The 18,015-nt window shown below is 42.9% G+C and overlaps 1 protein-coding gene across 1 annotated transcript in view; it reads right to left on the bottom strand.

Annotated features, from left to right (window-relative positions):
* Positions 1 to 18,015, bottom strand: part of LOC126483932 (structural maintenance of chromosomes protein 2) — a 152,878-nt gene that overhangs the window by 82,813 nt on the left and 52,050 nt on the right. The window lies entirely within an intron of this gene.

An 18,015-nucleotide genomic window follows, 5' to 3' on the forward strand; every position in this document is an offset into this window, starting at 1 on the left:
CAAATCTATACCGTAAATAAAATAATTAACAAAAAACAACAGCTTTTAACCCCTTCACTGTTATAGATGTGCTCTCTGCATTCCATGCTGCGTGCAGCTTTTGTTTCGTGTAATTTTAATCTGTTAAAGAACTAAAAGAAATATGAAAACCTAAACCCTGAAACTGTTACATGTTGTCCTCTAAGATGTACCAAACAAACACAAATGTGCCAGTGAAATATTACTTAACGGCATAAATGGCTGGTCCTCCGAGCCTGAAATTTTTCTATGTTGCTGGTCCATAGTGTTAAGTTTTGAATGAGAGTCTAACGCTCTGTGATTTAAGAAATTCATTACATGTTCTTACACATAACATAATTCATCTTGTGTGAAAAGCAAATTTACTTTGAAAGTAATGTTGCTCAAATCCCAATTTGCAATATTTTCCCGTGACCTGTCATAAATGTAAACTGTTGTGACGTCACGCGCATCAAAACAAGGTCCACGACAAAGACACACTGAAAGCCGATTGTTGTTATGAAGTACTGCATAGTCTTTGACACATTTTGCTGTCAGCCGACTCCTGTACATGCACTGCATTTTGCTGTTGTAAATGGCCCATTTTCTTTGCAACTACAGTTTTATTTTGGTGTCATTCTCTTGTTTATGTTTTTTGCTGCAGTATTATTCTGCAGTAGTGGGCTACCATAAATTTTTTAATTTCAGTTATCAGTTTTTACCAGTTAAAATTACAAACTAGCTGAAAACTAAAATAACGAAAAATTCCCTGAAGTCTAAAAAATTCCCGGATTTTCCGAGTTTTGCCAGGATTTTCTGATTGTCCCAGGGCTTGTACACCCTGCCTTTGGATGTCTATGATGCTGTAGAAAAAACAAAGCGTCATGCATATACACGTCCACAGACCTAGATGTGTATACACACCCATAGCAGCAAAAGGATTAATCTCTCAGCACATGTTTATCTAACAACACCAATCATTCATATTAAATTATGTTTTGTGTTAGCAACAATATTAACATCAGACAGATGTCAATCATTATATAATAATAATAATACAATTTATGGATAAACACCCACAACTTATGGTCTACTGGTTAGTGTCACTGTCTCTAATTCATGGGGACTTGAGTTAAGATTACCAACTTGAGCAATGGCTCTTAAGTCTAGTACATGCTGTGTTCAAAAATTCGTAGGGGACACTAAGCTTGATAACCTCTGCTGGCAAGCATGTTAATTGCATGATTTCTGCACTGTGCTGCTGCCTAATTACCGGCAGTTCTCAACAGCACTCCAGTTTATTGCCAGCCTGTGTTAACCCCCTTACTGCTTTTGGTGGGCATGTGTGTATCTGCTCACCCACTGTTCACGCATGGCTGCAGCTTTGAGAGGACAGAATTTGGTAATAGTTATGCTTTTTGATGTCCTGCAAAAAGTACTTGATAATTCTGTTACGTAAGGAGATGTGAATGGTTCTGACATGGAGCCAGATTAGATACCGCTAAATGCTAAAGTATTAAAGAAAAGAAGTAACACAGTGTAGTGATTGCAAGAATGCATACTCTGTAAAAATGTAAAACAATTTTAGTAGTTCAATGTTTTATAATTTTATTATAGGCAAGGAAAATGATGACAGACTTTTTAGCTGTCAACTTCTCTCTTACTGCCTAAGAGACTCAAGACAGCAGATGAAAGAACTGGATGGCATGCAGCTGACTATCCTCCCATCATCCTTTTTCAGAAATTGCCTGTGCTGAGTATCTGCTCAATTTTCAGAACACTGCATTGTTCCTCATTGTTAATATCAGTGGAGTTACTAAAAACCTTAAAAACTGAATGGTTATGCCAATTTAATAATATTCAAATGAAGAAGACAAAATAAGTTTAAAGCAAGTAGTTTGAGGAAAGCAGACTATGACAAAATTGAGGATATTTACTTGATTTTCAAAGTAATAATTTACAAGTGCACTTAAAAAAATATATAAAAAAAATGCCCTCCATGCCTAAGTGACTACTGATCAAGAGTATCAGTATTCCATAACTTCTTCCCTATAACTGTTTATCAGCATCGTTGGTTCAATGCAATTCTGTTGAAGTATTATCTCAATCATAACACCAAAATCACTCCTCTTTGCCAGCATAACCATGACTCTTCAAAATCTATGCAATTCTAATCATTCATATTTTGTGTGTTTCTCTCAATGGATATTTGACAGTTGTTGAACTATGTGTCTTTTCGGAGCAAAGATAATTTTTGCATGTACATAAAAAGCAAGCCATTGAAGTTTGGCACAAAACTTTTTGTAATTTGTGATGCTTTGACTGGGTATGTACTTAAAATGGAGGTGTACAGGAGCCACATGTTATGACACTTTTGAACTGACAGTTGAAGATCTGTTTCAAAAGAGGTTATACCATATACATCACCTACCATATTTGATTGTTTATGGGAATGCAAGATGGTGGTGGTGGTTAGTGTTTAACATCCCGTTGACAACAAGGTCATTAGAGACGGAGCGCAAGCTCGGGTTAGGGAAGGATTGGGAAGGAAATCGGCCGTGCCCTTTCAAAGGAACCATCCCGGCATTCGCCTGAAACGATTTAGGGAAATCACGGAAAACCTAAATCAGGATGGCTGGAGACGGGATTGAACCGTCGTCCTTCCGAATGCGAGTCCAGTGTGCTAACCACTGCGCCACCTCGCTCGGTTGGGAATGCAAGACAAAGGAAGTAGGCACTTTTATGACTACCACATAAGATCCACAGTGTATGGTTGTAAAGTCAAGAATCCACAAAAAATATATGATGTGTGTGAGAAGGGGACATCTGCTTGAGCAAACACACAAATTTTGAATACACATTCAACAAGCAGTAATGTGGAGGGATTACTGCTTCGTTCAGTGGTGCACAAGAACAGTGTTTAGGCTTAACAGCCTTGCATTGTGCAGCACCTATGTTACTTCTTTCCTGAAAACTCTCTAATCAAATGGCACAATGGAATTTAAAGATTGCCACACATGGGCTGCGATTCTCCACACAAGGGAGGGCTGAGACTCTTCTCTTATATGGATCTGCCTAAAATCCAACGAGATAGCTGCGTCACATCAGCCCATCCGAGTTTCACCACATATGAGTGGCTTGGCTTCACAGAATCTATTTGGTAAGCTAGATCATTCATGTGTTTCATTCTTCACAATGTTTGAAAATTAAAGGGCAGCTGCTACCCACTGAATATTTTATCATGGTGGAAATCATTGCTGACTGTTGAAAAGGAAGACAGGCAATATAAAGCACTGATTTTAAAATGCTATTCACATGAATGTGATCCTGTTTTAACTAAATTTCAGAGCGTGATTGTTTCATGTGCTCTCACAATGATTTCAGCTGTGTTATTGGGATGATTAAAAATACTTGATGACTTCTTTAGATACTAATCAAAAAAGCAAATGAAGACAAAAACCATTTATTTTTGTTTCTCCTTGTACTATAAAAATGTGGGCAATAAATAGAATAAGTTCAGAGGAGGTATAACGTCAACTTTAAGCAGGTAAAAGAAATTGTAATTTTGATTACTAAGAATATGACCAAAATAATTTTTTCCTCAAAGAGACTCTCAAAATACACAGTAAATAAATTATCTCGGATGCATAGGAAAAATCAATTTGTAGATTAGAAGCAGCTTGTATTTTATCTGACTTTTAAGTGGGCCAAAACCATGACAGTCCAACAAAACTGGCAAATGGATGCTCTACCATTGGTGATACAGAATGATATTTTAATCTAGCCAACCAACTGCACAAATGTAAGTGAGGGTGGAACTTGCACATATCAAACTGTTGACTGTGGAGGGAGATGGAGAGGGGAAGGGGGGGGGGGGGGGGGGAGAGAGAGAGAGAGAGAGAGAGAGAGAGAGAGAGAGAGAGAGAGAGAGAGAGAGAGAGAGAGAGAGAAGAAGAAGAAGAATTACCAAGTTTCATGGACACACTTAATGAAACACACTGACAATTTTTAACACATCACGCTCTGAAATTTAGTTAAAACAGGATCACATTTTAGCTCAAACCAGATAATTAAATGAAGTAAAAGATTAAAATATAACAAACTGTTCTTGAGCATTCTTTTCCAATACTGATATTACTTTCCAAGTATGAATGATACCTGAAACTGAGCAATAGCTGAAATCTTAGAATCACAAAGAATATATATTAAAATCTGTGCTGGCATAAGCTGGTGCCAGCCCTCCAGGCAGCAAAGAGATTGCAAGAAGATTGATAGTAGGCTAAGCAAGAGCGTGTATCAGGAGGTGCCAAATACAGCCTTGCAAGAAATGCGCTGCCAACATCATCTCGGCTGCCAGCATATGGATCGCCACCGCAGACCAAAGGGCCCAGTCGAGTCACCAGTCGCAGCCCAGCGGGAGTCGCAGTTAGCTCAGCCTCTAGCTCAGAGTCAGTCAGTACCTAACAACCAGAGTAGTGTACATAGCGGGACTTGTACTTCACCAGCTTTGAGGATAACATGCACTATTACGGAAGAACTTCTATCATAGCACAGAGACTATCTTAAGTAGCGCTCTGTTTATGTTAATAAAGAACTCAATTAACACTTGTGTGCAGTAGTGTTGTAGAAAGAGGATACCGGCCACCAAACAACATCCTCTCCTTGCTTCCCATGGTACAAGCATACAGTGACAATGAGATGACACAAAAAACTGACTACGAGTATAATTCAGTTCAGATTTTGCTTGCTTCCCTTGTGTTTTAGCTTGCAGGGTTGCTAATTTCTCATTGCAAATTTCTTGTTTCGTTCCTGCCTGTATTCGAGGCAAGGATCCGCAGAACTAATCAAATTTATTTTTTCAGATGCTTTACTTGCTCTTTGCAATGACATATTTGTGTCACCCACGGCTACTCCCCCCCCCCCCCCCCCCCCCTTCCCCTGCGCCTCAGCCGCAGACGGCCAGTGTGGTGGATCTAACTCACACTTTTCAGTTTCAGAGACTACAAATGGCTGCCTTACTCACGACCGTACAGCAACTTCTGGCTGCACAAGCCGCATCGGCCGCACAACAACTGACCGACTGACTAGCCCAACAAGTGCCGCTGACCAGCATTCCAACGTACCAGCAATTTACGACACCAAAAATGAATGGCTCGAATACCTGACAATTCCAAGCACATAGTGAAGTTCATCGAGTTCAAGGTATCGTAAAGCCACAATACTTTCTTTCGATTGCAGGGTCCCCAGCGTTCAGTTTAATCTAAAAGCTATTCCCAACCGAGTCTACCAACGAACTTAGTTATGATGAAGTAATTGCTGCATTAATCAAGTAATATGACCAGCAAGTCCAAGTAGCTGCAGCCAGAACAGATGTACCATTAGTGGTACACAGAATTAACGGGCATGACTAGGAAGTGTAGATTTAAGTGTAGTTGTGGCAACTTTTACAGAGATTTAATGATTAGGGAAACTATAATATTCAATGTTCCCAATAGTAGAATACAGGGACAGATCCTAAAGTACTTAGATCCATCATCTGCTCAAGTATTGCAAATCTCAGAGCAGTAAGATTCAGGTGCCATAGTGGCTGATAAGTTTGACCAGGCCCCGATTTGTCAGGTCGAGCTGCCCCTTGCTCACAACCACCCCAAGCAGCCACAACGAGTGTGTACACAGCCGCACGGACAGCAACATACACACATAGACAGACCTGTGAACTTAGTGAAGTCTTGCCCTAGATGTTTTGCTCACCATAAAAGACACAACTGCTCATCGCGTAACGCAACATGTTACACGTGTAGAAAAAAGCCACGACCAAGCAGTTTTTTTTTTGCAACGGTACATACACGCCAATTTTGCCTGCTCCCAGGAAAAACAGGCTCATGCTCATGCAGTGAACGCTGTGTTTTGCAAACCTACAACAGGTTCTGACAAAAATAGTGTTAAGATTGTGTCTCCTCCTCTTCCTCCTCCTCACCCCAGTGTTGTGCAACGATGTTCTAACAAACTAATCATCTCATTACACATCGCGTTGTGTGAACTTCCAGTTATACACAAGTGACTCAGTAACTTTGCTTAATCATGCCACATACGAACAGTTAGGCTCACCATGCCTTTCTACATCTAGCAAGCACTTCACTGCTTAAAATGGACAGGAAATTCCAGTGCTTGGACAGTGTAGTTTGCCTGCCACTTACACCAGGACAGGGAATTTTAATGTGTTGCAATCCAGAGACAATAAGAACATTTTTGGTTTAGATGCCTTTGAATTGTTTGGTGTTAGCATCCACGACAATGTACTTTCTATATCCACTCGTGATCCAAAAGACAGTGTCTCTAGCATGATAATAAATTTCCTGAACTATTTTCAGAAGGAATGGGAAAAGCTGATAACTTTTTAGTGCATGTTTGTTGCCTAAGCCTTCTGGTTGCATCTGCAATTGTCTTGACTCCAAGTCTACAGACAACCCACAGACAATAGTTGACACTTACCCGTTACCTCCCCCTGAGGAACTCATGGACTTTTATAAGACAGATTTGTATGATTCCATTGGATGAACAATCACAGAAGGTGTTTGTTGTAAACACACACTTAGGACTGTTCAAGTATTTGTGACTGCCCTTCGGCAATGCTTCCACACTCGCCATTTTTCAACATTACTTGGAACAACTGACTGCTAAAGTGCCATTTTGTTCAAACTGCCTTGACAATATTGTCATCCCAGGTCGTACACCAGAAGAACACATTGGCAATTTGTGTACTCGTTTTTTGAGTGTTGTCAGCAGCAGGACTCAAGTGTCATTTCGAAAAGTGTGACTTTTTTTTCAAACTAGACTACAGTACTTAGGTCAAGTGAAAGAGTCAGGGTGTGCACCGTCTCCAATATCATTTGCTTGCAATACATGACCTGCCTGTTTCTCGCATTATGTGTGAACTGCAGTCAGTACTACGCAAGATAACATACTACATTCTGTTCATACTGAATGCCACTCAGATCGCAGCTGCTTGCATTGCAAAAATGCACCTTTTGTGTGGACTTAAGATTGTCAAGATGCATTTCAAAAACTCAAAAATAGCTCGCTTAGTGACACGTATTTAGGGCATTTTGACCCCACCATGCCGGTAGTTTTGCAAGTCGGTGCTTTTTCCTATGGAATCAGCACTGTGCTTTCACACAGAAGTGATGCCCAAGACAGATCCACTGCTTTTGCCTCAAAGTTGTTGACTCAAATTCAAAGCAATTATTCTCAAATTGAAAAAGAAGTTCTCGTTATTGTGCACAGTGTGACAAAATTCCAACACAATTTGTATAGTTGCAAGTTCAATTTAGTGATAGATCACAAGCCTTTGCAGTCCTCATTTCATCCATCAAAGCCAGTTCCTACACACACTGCTCAAAAATTGCAACATGGGGCATTGTTGCTTTTGCAGTATCAGTATGAAATTTTGTACAGACCTATGACAAACAATGGCGATGCATACGCCGTATCTCTCCTTCCAATTGGCCCAGGCTCCGTATCTCTCCTTCCAATTGGCCCAGGCTCAGATTTTGATGCACCTCACGCATATTGTTGCCAAAACGATGTGCAGGACTCTGAATTTCTGGAAACACTTCCCTTGAACTACCAAAAAATTGCACAGGTCATGGAAGCAGATCCAGATCTCAAGATTTTGTTGCATTATATTCACGTCTTGACCTCGTTCTTTGAACAATATCTAGAACTCCGTTGAGCGCCACTATTTTACACGTCGGCATAACATTTCAGTTCGACAGGGTGTGATTCTAGTTCAATGTGACAGTGGACAATCATGTGTGCTTGTTCACAAAGTATTGTAATAGGATGCGTTGCGATTGCTCCACCAAGGACATTGGGGAATTGTTCGCACTAAACAGTTAGTGCCCTGGCACTGTACTTGGCAGGGCACGGACACCCACATTGAACAGATGAAGTCACAGTGTCGCGCGTGTGCAGAAAACCAATTCCCTCTGCCACAGACATTCTCAGCTTGGCCTACAACTCAATCGTCATGGCAGCGAGTACACAATGTCTTTGCAGGACCATTTTGAAACACTCATTGACTCATAGCAGTACATTCTTTTCACAAGTTTCCATTTGCGGTGCCTACGAACTCTACTACGTCACGTAGCAACATTCAAGCATTGTCCTCCATATGTTGCACAGAAGGTTTGCCAGAAATACTTATGTCAGACAATGGACCACAGTTCACTTGACAATGTACAGTTTTGTGAACGCAACGGCAGTCATCACCTCACAAGTGCTCCGTTTCGCCCACAGTCCAACAGAGAACAGAACGTTTCGTACGCACTTCCAAGCAACAGATGGCCCAACTTCGCACCACCCACACGGGGACAAGCGCTGCAACTATTTCTCACCTCTTATCGCTCCCACCTACAAGACGTACCATCACCAGCGAAACTTCTGCATGGCCGCCGCCATCGGACGTTGCTACACCCACGGCAGCATCCAGTGCTGTCAATGGTCTGCAAGTATTGCTTTGTGTCATGTGATCTTGCTCTTTATAGGGATTATGACAACCTTGGGCACAGGGAAAGAGAGATGATCTTGAAACAAAGTGGCTCTTCTACGTATTTGATTGCAGGTCCTGATGGTTTGCAGTGCTGCCATCAGAATCAAATTCTGTGCATGCCATTTGCCCCATGATTATGCTGCTTTTCTTCCCTCAGATTCACGGCCTCACTAAACCATCTGGCCTTTGCAGCCGCCCACCCGGACTACCAGCGTACCTCAAGAGGAGCGGATGCACGCTGCACCCTCGCCCCCACCATCCCCAATCACCAGCCCAATGGACCTGGACCCACCATTGCCGTTATCGTCACTGCCCCAGGAAACGCCCTCAAGCCTGGACATGTACCCTGGCAGCAGTTTTCCAGAGGATGTTCCTGTTGCCTCACAGTCGGGAGTACGCCGTCCTCCAGAGCTAAGGCTCATCTCTATGTCCAGTGTCCTACCTCCCTCCAAATTGTCATTTGCAGCCTCACTGCACAACAACAGTGCGGCATTTCTGAGGGTGTGTGTGTGGGGGGGATTGTGGTAGCGTAAGCTGGCATCAGCACTCCAGGTGTCAAAGAGGTTGAGAGAAGATCAATACTAGGCTAACCAAGTGCATCTATAAGGAGAAAGGCCAAAGACAGACTCGCACGAAATGCCCTCTCGGCCGCCAGTATTTAGATTGCCGCCGCAGACTAGAGGGCCCAGTCAGTCATCCAGTGAGTCAACGAGTTGAGTCACCAGTTGCAGCCCAGTGCGAGCCACAGTCGCAGTTAGCTCAGCCTCTAGCTCAGAGTCAGTCAGTACCTAGCAACCAGAGTAGTGTACATAGCGGGACTTGTACTTCACCAGCAGTAAGGATAACATGGAGTATTATGGAAGAGCTTGTACCACAGCACATGGACTATCTTAAGGAGCTCTCTGTTTATGTTAATAAAGAACCCAGTTGATTCATGTGTGCAGTTGTGTTACAGAATGCGGATACCGGCCACCTAACAACATCCTCTCCTTGCTTCCCACGGTACAAGCCTACACTGACAGCAAGAGAATACAAAAAGATCAACTACTCTGTTCCCTACTTATTTGTAAAAAGAGCAATTGAGGTGCTGAGATCAAAAAGAGGACCTATCATTTTTGGAGTATGTGAGTTATTCCTGTGGTTGCTATTTTCACACAAGTCTGCATCTGTTGGTTCTAAAATGGGACTTGTACAGTGATTTTTTCCCTGTCTAAACCAGTGCCGAAATTTTGTTTCATGCAGAAAGAGCACTTGCAGAAGAGACAAGTCCCTCTATTACATGAAAGAACTTGAGGCATTATGGCAGCACTGTAGTGGGATGCAGTAAACACAATATTTTAGTACACTGTTCAGCCAAAATGCACCATTGTTTCACTCAATAGCAGTGGAATGATGAAACATGAATTTCCTCTGGTTAAAACTGGGATAGTTCCACATTTTCATAATGTGCCAAGAGTATACATTCTTCTGAAACCTGAGACACTACAGGATGTTTCAGACAGGATTGTTGTTATCCCTTCGCAGTTTTGTAAGTATTTTGATAAATTCTAAGTAAATGAGCCACTAATAAAATGAGTGGTGGAGTGGAAGACAGGAAGACAATGAACCTCGGACTGAATTTTTTGACAGGGATCGTGAGTGACAAGTTCGTGAACATACGTGTCGGTCAAAATAAACAGGGTTGTTAGTATGTAAATATATGGAATTAACTTCCCATGTTACAAGCCAAAGCACTAAAAAGGATATTGTTTTCCATTATATTATCTATTTGTATATGTATTTAATTATGAGTGTTTATACAAGTAATTCGGATTTGTATGAACATGCTGAAATTATTAAAAAGAATATTTTGCTTGAAATTATACTATTTTTTTAGTTACATAACATTTATGTATGATAAAATTACTGTTGTTTAAATCAAGAAGGGGATATGTCACTCATTTCCTCTTACTGTTTTCTATTACTTGCCTTTATTCTATTCTTAGAGATTTTGGTGTAAGATTTTATTCTTCCTGATCAGAATGTGGAAGTAGGTATAAGGTTTGGGAATAATACTGTTCCAGATTATACAGTTTTTTTATGTATCTCAAAACTACTGTTAAATGACATGTCCATCTTTTGATCTCAACACCTCAATTACATTGTTTTATTACAATCAACGTGATACTAGCTTGGTTGAGATATGATAGGTTCTATGGTCAATCTGGTGTCTTCACCAGAGGTCACACAAAGCACCACAATAATCGTAATTTTTTTTCCTAAGAAAATATTCTACAAATGGAAAACATGACTGCTGTCTCAAATCTTGAGACCAATGGGTACAAAATATAGTCACATGTGAAGAAATAAAGGCAAAAATTGAACAGTGAAAAGCAAGGTCATAGTTTGTCACTCCTACAGAGGTTTACATACCATGAGACTCATGGCCAGTAGGAGAATGATTATTTATTGTGTATCAAAATTAGGGAAGATTTAACCTGTTACCAATAAAGCTCATTAGTGTAAGGAAATGAGATTATGACTTTATATATACGAGGGAATGGGAAATATATAAAAAAACAAAGATGCTGTGACTTACCAAACGAGACAGCACTGACAGACAGACACAATAAAAAACAAACACACAAATTTCAAGCTTTCGCAACCCAAGGTTGCTTCATCAGGAAAGAGAGAAGGAGAGGGAAAGACGAAAGGATGTGGGTTTTAAGGGAGAGGGTAAGGAGTCATTCCAATCCTGGGAGTGGAAAGACTTACCTTAGGGGGAAAAAAGGACAGGTAAACACGCACGCGCACCCATCCGCACATATACAGACACAATCAGTCATATGTAAAGGCGAAGAGGTTGGGCAGAGATGTCAGTCGAGGCGGAAGTACGGGGGCAAAATGTTGTTGAATGACAAGTGATGTATGAGGGGCGGCAATTTGAAATTAGCGGAGGTTGAGGCCTGGTGGGTAACAGGAAGAGATAATATACTGAAGGTCAAGTTCCCATCTCCAGAGTTCTGATAGGTTGGTGTCAGTGGGAAGTATCCAGATGACCCGGACGGTGTAACACTGTGCCAAGATGTGCTGGCTGTGCACCAAGGCATGTTTAGCCACAGGGTGATCCTCATTACCAACAAAGAAGAAGGTCGGGGAAGAAGGCCAGTGTTCACTCTGTCTGCTTGTCGTGGGTCTCATCTGAGATGTGGAGGAGGCCCTTCCGGCGGCGATAGAGAGCACTGGGTGCATCCGACTTCAAATTGTTGCTCATGTCGGCACCAATGACTCCTGCCGTCTGGGTTCAGAGGTCATCCTCAGTTCATACAGGCGGTTGGTGGAATTGGTGAAGGCGGAAAGCCCTGCTCGCGGGGTGGAATCAGAGCTAACTATTTGTAGTATCGTTCCCAGAACCGATAGCGGTCCTCTGGTTTGGAGCTGAGTGGAAGGCTTAAACCAGAGGCTGCGGAGATCTGGGGTGCAAATTTCTCGACCTCCGCTATCGGGTGGAGAAATGTAGGGTCCCCCTGAATAGGTCAGGCGTGCACTACACGCCGGAAGCAGCTACAAGGGTAGCGGAGTACGTATGGAGTGCACATGGGGGTTTTTTAGGTTAGAGAATTCCCTCCCTAGGCCCGACAAGATGCCTCCTGAGACGCGGCAAGGTAGGAGTAGGCAAAATGCAACCGGGAATAACAATATTAATGCGCTAATAGTAAACTGCAGGAGCGTCTATAGAAAAGTCCCAGAACTGCTCTCATTAATAAACGGTCACAACGCCCATATAGCACTAGGGATGGAAAGTTGGCTGAAACCAGACGTAAACAGTAATGAAATCCTAAACTCAGATTGGAATGTATATCGCAGAGACAGGCTGGACAGTGAAGGGGGAGGCGTGTTTATAGCGATAAGAAGTGCAATAGTATCAAAGGAAATTGACGGAGATCCGAAATGTGAAATGATTTGGGCGGAGGTCACGGTTAAAGCAGGCTCAGACATGGTAATCGGATGTCTCTATAGGCCCCCTGGCTCAGCAACTGTTGTGACTGAGCACCTGAAGGATAATTTGGAAAATATTTCGAGTAGATTTCCCCACCATGTTATAGTTCTGGGTGGAGATTTTAATTTGCCGGATATAGACTGGGAGACTCAAACGTTCATAACGGGTGGCAGGGACAAAGAATCCAGTGAAATTTTTTTAAGTGCTTTATCTGAAAACTACCTTGAGCAGTTAAACAGAGAACCGACTCGTGGCAATAACATATTAGACCTTCTGGTGACAAACAGACCCGAACTATTTGAAACAGTTAATGCAGAACAGGGAATCAGTGATCATAAAGTGGTTACGGCATCGATGATTTCAGCCGTAAATAGAAATATTAAAAAAGGTAGGAAGATTTTTCTGTTTAGCAAAAGTGACAAAAAGCAGATTACAGAATACCTGATGGCTTAACACAAAAGTTTTGTCTCAAGTACAGATAGTGTTGAGGATCAGTGGACAAAGTTCAAAGCCATCGTTCAATATGCGTTAGATGAGTATGTGCCAAGCAAGATCATAAGAGATGGAAAAGAGCCACCGTGGTACAACAACCGAGTTAGAAAACTGCTGCGGAAGCAAAGGGAACTTCACAGCAAACAAACATAGCCAAAGCCTTGCAGACAAACAAAAATTACGCGAAGCGAAATGTAGTGTGAGGAGGGCTATGCGAGAGGAATTCAATGAATTTGAAAATAAAGTTCTATGTTGTGACTTGGCAGAAAATCCTAAGAAATTTTGCTCTTATGTCAAAGCGGTAGGTGGATCAAAACAAAATGTCCAGACACTCCGTGACCAAAATGATACTGAAAGAGGGGATGACAGACTAAAGGCTGAAATACTAAATGTCTTTTTCCAAAGCTGTTTCACAGAGGAAGACTGCACTGTAGTACCTTCTCTAGATTGTCGTACAGATGACAAAATGGTAGATATCGAAATAGACGACAGAGGGATAGAGAAACAATTAAAATTGCTCAAAAGAGGAAAGGCCGCTGGACCTGATGGGATACCAGTTCGATTTTACACAGAGTATGCGAAGGAACTTGCCCCTCTTCTTGCAGCGGTGTGCCGTAGGTCTCTAGAAGAGCGTAGCGTTCCAAAGGATTGGAAAAGGGCACAGGTCATCCCCGTTTTCAAGAAGGGACGTCGAACAGATGTGCAGAACTATAGACCTATATCTCTAACATCGATCAGTTGTAGAATTTTGGAACACGTATTATGTTCGAGTATAATGACTTTTCTGGAGACTAGAAATCTACTCTGTAGGCATCAGCATGGGTTTCGAAAAAGACGGTCGTGTGAAACCCAGCTCGCGCTATTCGTCCACGAGACTCAGAGGGCCATAGACAAGGGTTCACAGGTAGATGCCGTGTTTCTTTACTTCCGCAAGGCGTTCGATACAGTTCCCCACAGTCGTTTAATGAACAATGTAAGAGCATTTGGACTATCAGACCAATTGTGTGATTGGATTGAGGAGTTCCTAGATAACAGAACGCAGTATGTCATTCTCAATGGAGAGAAGTCTTCCGAAGTAAGAGTGATTTCAGGTGTGCCGCAGGGGAGTGTCATAGGACCGTTGCTATTCACAAAATACATAAATGACCCTGGTGGATGACACCGGAAGTTCACTGAGGCTTCTTGCAGATGATGTTGTGGTGTATCGAGAGGTTGTAACAATGGAAAATTGTACAGAAATGCAGGAGGATCTGCAGCGAATTGACGCATGGTGCAGGGAATAGCAATTGAATCTCAATGTAGACAAGTGTAATGTGCTGCGAATACATAGGAAGATAGATCCCTTATCATTTAGCTACAAAATAGCAGGTCAGCAAATGGAAGCAGTTAATTCCATAAATTATATTGGAGTACGCATTAGGAGTGATTTAAAATGGAATGATCATATAAAGTTGATCGTTGGTAAAGCAGATGCCAGACTGAGATTCATTGGAAGAATCCTAAGGAAATGCAATCCGAAAACAAAGGAAGTAGGTTACAGTACGCTTGTTCGCCCACTGCTTGAATACTTCTCAGAAGTGTGAGATCCGTACCAGATAGGGTTGGTAGAAGAGATAGAGAAGATTCAAAGGAGAGCAGTGCACAGGATCATTTAGTAATCGCGAAAGCGTTACAGAGATGATAGATAAACTCCAGTGGAAGACTCTGCAGGAGACACGCTCTGTAGCTAGGTACGGGCTTTTGTTAAAGTTTCAAGAACATACCTTCACCGAAGAGTGAAGCAGTATATTGCTCCCTCCTATGTATATCTCGCGAAGAGACCATGAGGATAAAATCAGAGATTAGAGCCCACACAGAAGCATACCGACAATCCTCCTTTCCACGAACAATACGAGACTGGAATAGAAGGGAGAACCGATAGAGGTACTCAGGGTACCCTCCGCCACACACCGTCAGGTGGCTTGCGGAGTATGGATGTAGATGTAGAAACACTGTCTGCCTGTACCCGTTCATGTGAATGGACAGTTTGTTGCTGGTCATTCCCACATAGAAGGCTTCACAGTGTAGGCGTGTCAGTTGGTAAATCACATGGGTGCTTTCAGAGGTGGCTCTTCCTTTGATCGTGTACACCTTCCGGGTTACAGGACTGGAGTAGGTGGTGGTGGGAGGGTGCATGGGACAGGTTTTTACACCGGGGACAGTTGCAAGGGTAGGAGCCAGAGGGTAGGGAAGGCGGTTTGGGAATTTCATAGGGATAAACCAAGAGGTCACGAAGGTTAGGTGGACGGCGGAAAGACACTCTTGGTGGAGCGGGGAGGATTTCATGAGGGATGGATCTCATTTCAGGGCAGGATTTGAGGAAGTCGTATCCCTGATGGAGGGCCACATTCAGAGTCTGATCCAGTCCCGGAAAGTATCTTGTCACAAGTGGGGCACTTTTGGGGTTCTTCTGTGGGAGATTCTGGGTTTGAGGGGATGAGGAAGTGGCTCTAGCTATTTGCTTCTTACCAGGTCTGGAGGGTAGCTGCGGGATGCGAAAGCTGTTTTCAGGTTATTGGTGTAATGGTTCAGGGATTGAGGACTGGAGCAGATTCGTTTGCCATGAAGACCTAAGCTGTAGGGAAGGGACCGTTTGATATGGAATGGGTGGCAGCTGTCATAATGGAGGTAACGTTGCTTGTTGGTGGGTTTGATGTGGACGGATGTGTGAAGATGACCATTGGACAGATGGAGGTCAACGTCAAGGAAAGTGGCATGGGATTTGGAGTAGGACCAGATGAATCTGATGGAACCAAAGGAGTTGAGGTTGGAGAGGAAATTCTGGAGTTCTTCTTCACTGTGAGTCCAGATCATGAAGATGTCATCAATACATCTGTACCAAACTTTGGGTTGGCAGGCCTGGGTAACCAAGAAGGCTTCCTCTAAGCGACCCGTAAATAGGTTGGTGTACAAGGGGGCCATCCTGGTACCCATAGCTGTTCCCTTTAATTGTTGGTATGTCTGTCCTTCAAAAGTGAACAAGTTGTGAGTTAGGATGAAGCTGGCTAAGGTAATGAGGAAAGAGGTTTTAGGTAGGGTGGCAGGTGATCGGCGTGAAAGGAAGTGCTCCATCACAGCGAGGCCCTGGACGTGCAGGATATTTGTGTATAAGGAAGTGGCATCAGTGGTTACAAGGATGGTTTCCGGGGGTAACAGAATGGGTAAGGATTCCAGGCGTTCGAGAAAGTGGTTGGTGTCTTTGATGAAGGATGGGAGACTGCATGTAATGGGTTGAATCTGTTGATCTACGTAGACAGAGATACGTTCTGTGGGGGCTTGGTAACCAGCTACAACGGGGCAGCCGGGATGTTTGGGTTTGTGAATTTTAGGAAGTAGGTAGAAGATAGGGGTGCGGGGTGTCGGTGGGGTCAGGAGGTTGATGGAGTAAGGTGAAAGGTTTTGTAGGGGGCCTAAGGTTCTGAAGATTCCTTGAAGCTCCGCCTGGACATCAGGAATGGGATTACCTCGGCAGACTTTGTATGTAGTGTTGTCTGAAAGCTGACGCAGTCCCTCAGCCACATGCTCCCAACGATCAAGTACCACAGTCATGGAACCCTTGTCAGCCGGAAGAATGATGATGGATCGGTCAGTCTTCAGATCACGGATAGCCTGGGCTTCAGCTGTGGTGATGTTGGGAGTAGGATTAAAGTTTTTCAAGAAAGATTGAGAGGCAAAGCTGAAAGTGAGAAATTCCTGGAAGGTTTGGAGAGGGTGATTTTGAGGAAGAGGAGGTGGGTCCCGCTGTGACGGAGGACGGAACTGTTCCAGGCAGGGTTCAATTTGGATAGTGTCTTGGGGAGTTGGATCATTAGGAGTAGGATTAGGATTATTTTTCTTCATGGCAAAGTGATATTTCCAGCAGAGAGGACAGTAAATCTTTGACGAGGGCTGTTTGGTTGAATCTGGGAGTAGGGCTGAAGGTGAGGCCTTTGGATAGGACAGAGGTTTCAGATTGGGAGAGAGGTTTGGAGGAAAGGTTAACTACTGAATTGGGGTGTTGTGGTTCCAGATTGTGTTGACTAGAATTCTGAAGTTTTGAGGGGAGTGGAGCTGGTAGTGGCAGATTGAGTAGATGGGAGAGACTGCGTCTGTGTGCAATGAGAGGAGATTGAGGTTTGTTGGAAAGGTTGTGGAGGGTGAGTGAGTTGCCTTTCCGGAGGTGGGAAACCAGGAGATTGGATAGTTTTTTGAGGTAGAGGGTGGCATGCTGTTCTAATTTGCGGTTGGCCTGTAAGAGGATGCTCTGAACAGCCGGTGTGGATGTGGGAGAGGAAAGATTGAGGACTTTGATTAGGGATAGCAGTTGATTGGTGTGTTCATTGGCTGAGTTGATGTGTAGGTGAAGGATTAGGCGGGTGAGGGCTATGGATTGTTCAGTTTGGAACTGGTATAGGGATTGATGGAAAGAAGGGTTACTGCCAGAGATGGGAACTTTAAGTGTGAGGCCTTTGGGGGTAATGCCAAATGTCAGACAAGCCTGAGTAACTAAAATATGGGAACGTAATCTGGCTAGGGCGAAGGCATGTTGGCAGAGGGAATGTAAATAAAACTTAATGGGGTCGTTGTGGGGACGTTGAGATGGTGACATGGTATTAGAAGGTGGAAAGTGTAACATGAGGCTAAAGTGAAAATAAAAATATATGGGGAGAGATAAAGGTGAACTAGAAAGCAACTGGAATTCTGGTGTGAAAAAAGTCTAAAAGTTTTGGTTTAAGCTGAGCTATGTTGATCCTGTGGTGAACTTAGTTTGGTAAACAACGAGTGTACAAAGGTTAGGTAGTTGTGTTGCCTCCAAAACATGTTAAAGGGTGGAGAAATACGGGAAAATTAAAAAAAAAAAAAAAAACTGCGTGTAAATGTATTAAAAGGACTGGTTAAGTGGTGGCACATATATATATATATCTAAAAACAAAGATGATTTGACTTACCAAACGAAAGTGCTGGCAGGTCGACAGAC

Source organism: Schistocerca serialis, chromosome 6 (genome assembly GCF_023864345.2).
Source record: "Schistocerca serialis cubense isolate TAMUIC-IGC-003099 chromosome 6, iqSchSeri2.2, whole genome shotgun sequence".
Classification (NCBI taxonomy): Eukaryota; Metazoa; Arthropoda; class Insecta; order Orthoptera; family Acrididae; genus Schistocerca; species Schistocerca serialis.